General features: G+C 52.6%; 1 long non-coding RNA gene across 1 annotated transcript; it reads left to right on the top strand.

The window, feature by feature from the left end:
- The first annotated feature begins 1,463 nt into the window (after positions 1-1,463).
- On the top strand, positions 1,464-2,112 carry LOC140681161 (uncharacterized). Its single transcript, XR_012052392.1, has 2 exons — positions 1,464-1,545; positions 1,971-2,112. It is a non-coding gene; the product is annotated as an uncharacterized lncRNA (long non-coding RNA).
- The last annotated feature ends 5,057 nt before the right edge of the window (positions 2,113-7,169 follow it).

Raw genomic sequence — 7,169 nt, 5'->3', positions numbered from 1 at the left:
ACAGTGAGGATGACATCAAGGATGACAAACTCTTCCTCAAGTTGGCCACTGGCAGCTGAAGATGATGGACTTCTGGCACCGTCTTCAAAGCCTGGCTCCACAGCAAATTCGCAGATGAGTCCACAGCCGGGGAAATGCTCCCAGATTTGGGCATTGCACAGGCTGGCTGGGAACAAAAGGTTCCCCCTGTGCTGGGGCAGATGCAACTTCAGTCGCTGCCCAGCTGCTTTTTGGCAGGGCTGGGGGCACAGGCTTGGGTGGATACAAGATGGGGGTTGGCTCCTGGCCCTGCCAACAGCCCCCAGCACCCAGCATGGCCTGGGCTGGGGCTGGGGCTGGGGCTGAGGCAGCCAGCCTGACACAAACAAACCTCCATGGTGGGAGCAGAGGTGGGATTCCAGAACCTGTGCAGGGGCTGCTTTGCTTTGCAGGCAAGGAAGGGCTTGGGCTGCTCCACTGCCCTTGTTTGCTTTGGGATCACTGTTATTTTGGGGGGCAGTGTAGGAAGGAAGAGAGAAAGTGTGGGCTTCTCTCCCCTTTGGGTGGGATTTTCCCTAGCATGTAGGGGTTGGGCCTTCCTCAGGCCCTTGACAGAGATAAAGAGTTTTTTTCTTGTTTCCCTTTGTCTCTAATCTCTTTTCAACAGTTTGTTGTTTGTTTTTCTAGAGGAAGCGTTCTATGTAAGGTCCAGTCGGGATTGGGAAGTGCCTGGGAGCAGCTGCAGCGTGGATGGGCCGTGCCCTTGGAGAAGGCTGAGGACATCGTTTGGGACCAGCTTTTCTCCCAGCGGAGGATGGCGTGAGGTGAGTCCCCGTCTGCTTGGCATGGTGGGATCAGAGCTTTTGAGAGACAGCAACAAGCACAAGGAGGCTCCTGCTCTGGGCAGCTGCTGAGGGGCTGGATGTGCCGTGGCTGGCTGCAGGCTGGGAATGTCCTGCCCTCCTGCTCTGCTCCCAAAGGCAGCAGTGATGGGCAGCTCTGGGCACAGCTCTGGGCACAGCCAGCATGGCCTGGGCTCTGTGGGCAGCTGGGACAAGGGGACAGCAGCCTTCAGCTGACGGGCAGTTTCTGGTTTCTCTCCTTGCAGCCGGGCTCTGCGGGTGCTGAGGCTGCTCTGGGCTCTGCCAGGGCTCTGCTGGGCTCTGCCCTGGGCACAGCTGGGCTGGCTCTGCCCTCACATTGCTCTGACAGCTTTGCATCAGACAAGCCTATTCCGAGCACAGTGCCTGAGCTTTCTGCTTTGGCCGGTGAGTGAGACTCCCCTGCAGGCCAGGAGATTGCAGCTGGGGACACACATCCAATTGGCAAGGACCCAAACTCCCCATAGTCCCAGCTGAACCCCTGAATCTCCACAGGAATGCCTGGATCTCCACTATTCATTCTTCATTTCTTTTTGGCTGGAATCGTGCAGTTGCACTTTCTTCCTCCTCTAGACGTGCCACGAGTGGCCAAAGCTGGCAAGTGAGCTGTGTTCCTGAGGCAGTGCAGTCTGGAGCTGATGGATGGAGAATTGCCCTTCCCACTTCCAAACCAGAGCAAAAAGCCGTAAGTGGGATTTTTCATCTGTAAGAAACCCCTGACAATTTCAGAGGGAATGTGCAGCTCATTCACAGAGTGACAAGGAAGGTCATCTTCTAAAGGATTTGGGGTTTGACAGAGTTGAGATTCCCAGTCCTGCCTGGAGCTCGAAGGGCCCCAATCAATTTCCTATTGCTTTGACCACAATTTAAAATAACAATGTTGGAAACAAACCCCAAAAACTGTAAAAAAGGCTGTTGAGGTCAGTAAGATGGATCCATGCCATCAGCACATTTACAATGTAAATAACTGAGTTCTCTTTTTAAAAAGATCATTTACCTCTTAATGCAAAGTTACAGAAGTTGTTTCACTAGCACTTGGATTTTACTTGTATCTTTTACAATTCATCTAATTTTTTTTTTTTTCTTTACCTTTTTTTTTTCTTTAAATAGAGGTCCTGGCCCTCTTCCAGCCAAAGGGGAAAGGGCCCCACCAAGCCTTGTTACCCACAGACAACATGATAAAGCTGAACAATAAAGGACCTTGGAGCATTATACTGTAATTAAAAAGGTGCCAGCTCCATGGACAACAGAATTATTGTTCCTAACTTGAATGAGATTGAGCAAAAAGAATGAAGAACGGTGTCACTAAAGTACTACTGACGTTTGCCAAAACACTTCCAGAGTTTCACCAAGAGATCAGTCATCAAAATGTTTTGGAAATTTAAAGACCAAGGTAGCCAAAGCACTCAGTGTCACTAATTGTTGGGTATGTTCTCAGCTGAAGTTGGGAGGAATGGGGTTCCCTTGGAGGGCCCACCCTGTGTGGTGGCCAGAACTCTGTCAATGGGCTCTGCCTCGTAACAGAGTCAATGAAGGGACAGTTACAGAAACCTGTGCTGTGGGACACGGGAATACAACGATCAGTGTGACAGGATTCACTCAGATTTCCCGTCAGGAGAAACCAAACCCTGTTATAGTTATAGAGGCTACAGTGTCAGAAGATTTCTGTGCTTTACCATCACTCCCAATGTCAATAGAACTTGGGGTGCTGCAGCTGGTCAGTGTCAGTGTCTCACCACTCCCAGCTGCAGGGCCCCCATTTAGGGTCCTTCAGCAACGACCACACTGAAGAGTTAGGGCCCAGAGAACATTTTCCACCCAAAGAGTGCCTTGGGTTTCAGAAAGCAAAGGATTCTGGTTCACCCTGTGCCCCATGTGCGCTGCCCCGTCCCGTGGAGTTTACATTAATGAGCTGACGGGATTATTAGAAGAGGTAGTAAATGATACTGTTAAAATGTCCAATAGCACATTGGATTATTAGAAGAGGTAGCAAATGATACTGTTAAAATGTCCAATAGCACATCCTATGAGCTCCAACAAACACAAATGGGGACTCCAGAGAACCGCATGGCCTTGGATTATCTGCTTGCTGGCCAAGGAGGAACCTGGGCTATCAGGAGACGGGGATGTTGCACTGCTAGCAGTGATGGGTTTGAAGGCCAACAGTCAGGAATCACCTTGACAGAAAGAGCAGTAGAAGAGTGGCAGAAAGAAGAAAATTCTTCTTGGTGGGATTGGCTTCATGGCTGCCAAATTAGAGGCTGCTGTGAAATGCATTCGTGGCAGTGCCTGTCATCATTGCAGTGTGTGCACTTGGTGAGTTGCTGTGACACTTTGTGCTGGGAAGTGGAGTATTGGGACCTTTCTTAAAAGAGACAGTCTCAAGAAAAGAGAGGCATTTGATAAATAACAGAGAATAGAAACTATTAAGGCATGTTTTAAAAGGAACGTGAATAGCTCTGAGTAATGAACTTAAACTGCACTTAATTGTAGAACAAGAGGAGATGCCTTTATGCCTAATACCTAAATCTAAGCAGTGTTACTGAAAGAATTATTACAAAGGTTGTAATTGATTGTAGGTCTCAGGACCGATCAAAGTACCAAGGCCTGAACAGGTTGTGATCAAGGCCTGAACAGGCCCTGAGGCAAAGCTCACCTCTAGATGAACCTCCCAAGCAAATGTTGTATTTGTATCCACTCACTAACGAAGCATGATTAACAACATGATCAATGTATGTGTTCCTTGATAAAACATGGATTTATATTTCTGTATTTAGAAACAGACAAGGCCCCATCTGGCCTTGTTTGGGGGTGAAGGATCAAAGTCAACTCCCTTGGTTCCTCCTTCAGCCCTGGCCAGGCTTTGGGAGAAAGCAGTCAGGAGAATGAAAGCAGATGTTCTCGCAGTGGCAGTGATGCCAGCTTGTTTGTTTAACGGTGTAAAAGCTGGGTCCTCTCACAGCTTTGGGCTTGGAGCCTCAGTGCCTGCAGAGGTGGAGGCACCTGCAGGAATTCCCAGTGTCTGGGAGTGGCTCTCCAGTCCTTGGCTTCCCCCAGCTGATGTGTGGCAGTGGATGATGGTAAAGCCTGAGGCTAACTGGTGATGGATCTTTCCTTAATCACTCCAGGCAATCTCTGGTAGCAATGACTGGATGCATTGCTGAGCTTCTTTTGTAATGCTTTGCTAATGATGATGTGCTTTGCTGAGCTTATCCTTTTGTAATTCTTTGCAGCTGTGCATGATATAAATTACACAATTCCTTCAGTTGGTGTCTGTCTTTGGTGCTGACCCTGCCCACTGCTGAAACAGGGCCCCCTCCAGCCTGAGTGTTACCTAGGAAGAGAAAAGCAATCACTCCAAATGTCCCCCCTTCCTCCTTGTTCCCCCCACTTTATACCCTGAGCGTGATGCCCTATGGTCTGGGGTATCCCCAGGGTCAGTGGGGGTCACCTGTCCTGGCTGTGTCCCCTCCCAAGCTCCCCCGCAGCCCCAGCCCCTCTCCAGCGTGGCCAGAGGAGGGGCAGGCCAGGCTTTGGCTCAGTGGGAGCTCAGCAAGAACAAAAGCATCTCTGTGTGCCCAGCCCTGTGCTCAGCACCCGGCCCAGCAGCAGCGTCTCAGTGCCAGGGTCTGTGCCATCAGTCCCTGCCAGGGGTTTCCATGGCACCTGCCAGGCCAGGTGACCCAGGTGTGGTGTCCCAGTGAGGGCTGCCATGCAAACAGTGCCCAGCACTGCCCCTTTCTGTCTGCCTGACCTGGCCTTGGCCCTGGCCCTGCTGTTTGCTGCAGGTTCCGCGGCGCCTGAGCGGCCCGCGCGGCACAGGGCAGGCGGCCACGGCACAGACCCACAGCAAGGGCTCCCCTCTGGCTCTGGGCAGTGACACCAGCCCTGAGCAATGGGCTGGCGCAGTGGGGTCAGTGCGGTGTCCATGGCAGCAGTCCCTTGCAATGCCCAGTGCAGGTTGGGATGATGATCCACCCTCACAGCCGGCCCAGGGCAGGTGTGCGGTGCCCTTCCCCACAGCCTGTCTGCACAGAAGCACTTCCAGGGCTCTCTGCATTTCCCTTCCCTCCCTCTTGAGTCACTCACACACCTCCCAAGGACCCACTGGGAGCTTTGAGCTGCAAGGAGTGCAAAGCTGGTCTGTCCTTCAGGAGTGGCTCTAATTCTGCCCTGAGCCAACTCTGCATTTGTGTTCATTGCAGATCTTCCTGTGTGTCTACATCATTCCTTGCAGGGCTCTGCCCTGGGGAAGGGGAACCTCCTTGGAGGTACCTAGGGCTTGTCACACACTTGAGGAGTGTGTCTGTTTTAAATGGGGAAGCTTAGGAGTTTTAGATTGCTTCAAAAAATAAAAGAAGAAAACCCCTCTTTGCCTGAGCGCAGCCAGTTCTCCAAGCACAGCAGGTCCCAGGTGACTGAGCAGAGACAGGACGGGCTTGGGCTATGTGGGGCAAGGTTGTCCACACTGCCTCAGACCTCCAGGCACAGCTTCTCTCACTAGGCCAGACATCCTCAGGAGAGTCCCTGGGCCAATATCAGTCGCTGAATGCTGCAGTCACCTCTGCTCTAAATAGAACAGTCATAAAATATACTCTTCAAAGAGGAATGTGGATTTATTGGAAGCTCTTGCAAATAGTTTGCCATCAGTATTGTAGGAAACCTTCCTAATGGACTGCACTAGAGCAGAGGGAAATCAGGGCAGAGCCATGGTTTGTCAGGACTTGCTTGATCCCAATGAGCCCCGTGGTGCATTTAGAGCTGAGCCCTGGAAGCTCAGGGCCTGAGAGGAGATTGCGCCAACCTAACCAGGAGTCAAAATCCGAGGAAAAACCCAAAGTGTCTCAAAGCATGAATGGGTCCCCTGAGGTCCATCCACACAGACCCCTCATGGACTTGTTGGAGGAGAGAATTGGAGGCCAGGATGGCACAAACCTCTCAGAGACTCAGTGTGGGAAAGAAAAAGGGAATTACTTTAAAAGAACTGCAGTACCTTGAAGCATTAATGAGCCCCACTGAGTGTTGTTCCTGACAAAGACTCTCCAGGGACTAATTGCAGCAGATCATTGCAGGCCATGGTTGCACAAACCTCTCAGGACCCCAAGGCAAAAGCCCAAGTCCTTTGAAGAACCTGCCGTCCCTGGGAGCATGAAGGAGGGCCCAGGGCCATTCCTGACCAAGGCTCCCCAGGGCCTCTTCCCAGCAGCTCCCTGAGGCCAGGAGTGCAGGGAGGCAGAGGCTCTGTGTAGGCAGCTCAGCTGCTGAGCAGAGCCTGGGCTGGCTGGAGGCAGCAGAAAGGCCAAGGCCTGAGCCCCAGCCCCAGGGAAGGCAGATCCTGTCCCTCCCCGCCTGCTCAGGGCTCTGCCGGGAGCACTGGCATAGGGAGGGATGCTGAGGGCAGGACAAGGGATGACAGTGCCCAGCCTGGCTGGGGCTGTGCCAGGAGGCCCCAGTGCCTCAGGACAAGGTGTCTCCTCCTCACAGCCCTTGGTGGCAAGACGCTGCTGTGCCCCAGGGCACCAAGGCCTGGCTTCTCCTGGCCACTGCCAGCCTTGCCAGGGCCCTTGGCCATGTCCAGCACAGCTTGTCCTGCGCTGTCCCACAGCTGCTGCTGTGTCCCTGCAGGCTGCACACTCCCATCTCGCTGCCCCCCCCGGGCCCTGCCCTGCCATTGCCAGCCCTGCCCTGCCCCTGCCATGCCCAGGGCATGTCTGCAATTCCCCCAGGCAATGGGTGGGGGCGGGCAAGTGTTCCTGAGGGCACAGGGAGGGGACAGCTGGGCTGGACTGACCCAAGGGATCTCCCATTCCATGCAATGTCATGGTCAGCAATAAACTGAGGGAAAGGAAGGGGATAGGGCAGGCAGGGAGGGCTGTGGATGTTTTCTACCAAGACATTTCTCATACAAAACACAAAGAACATGTTCTTTATCCCTTCCTGCCAGGAGGTGGCAGGACATTGTCTGCTGATGGGAATCAGCAATAGAGGATTGATCTCATTTGTTGTTTCTTTGCTTCCACCTGTGGCCTTTGCCTTTTGAGGCCCTTGCTGAGGAGGGTGTAGAAGCCCAGAAGATCAGGACCTGGTCTGCATGTCCCAAACATCAAAAACTGGATGGCTGTGGGACCAACCAAGTATTGGTAAGAACAGCCAAGACTTCTTGACAATAACACATTTTGAGGAAGAACAGGCTGTGTCTGCAGAAGGGGCCATGCAGATAAAGGCAGAACTTTTCCAGGACAAACATCCTTGCTCTGGCTCCTGGGCATAAGCACGACATGGCCCAAGTGCAGGAGTGAGAAGTGGGCA

This window comes from Taeniopygia guttata, chromosome 32 (assembly GCF_048771995.1).
Source record: "Taeniopygia guttata chromosome 32, bTaeGut7.mat, whole genome shotgun sequence".
Taxonomy (NCBI): domain Eukaryota; kingdom Metazoa; phylum Chordata; class Aves; order Passeriformes; family Estrildidae; genus Taeniopygia; species Taeniopygia guttata.
The sequence above is the reverse complement of the archived record's forward strand: the minus strand, read 5'-3'. Positions and strand labels throughout refer to the sequence as shown.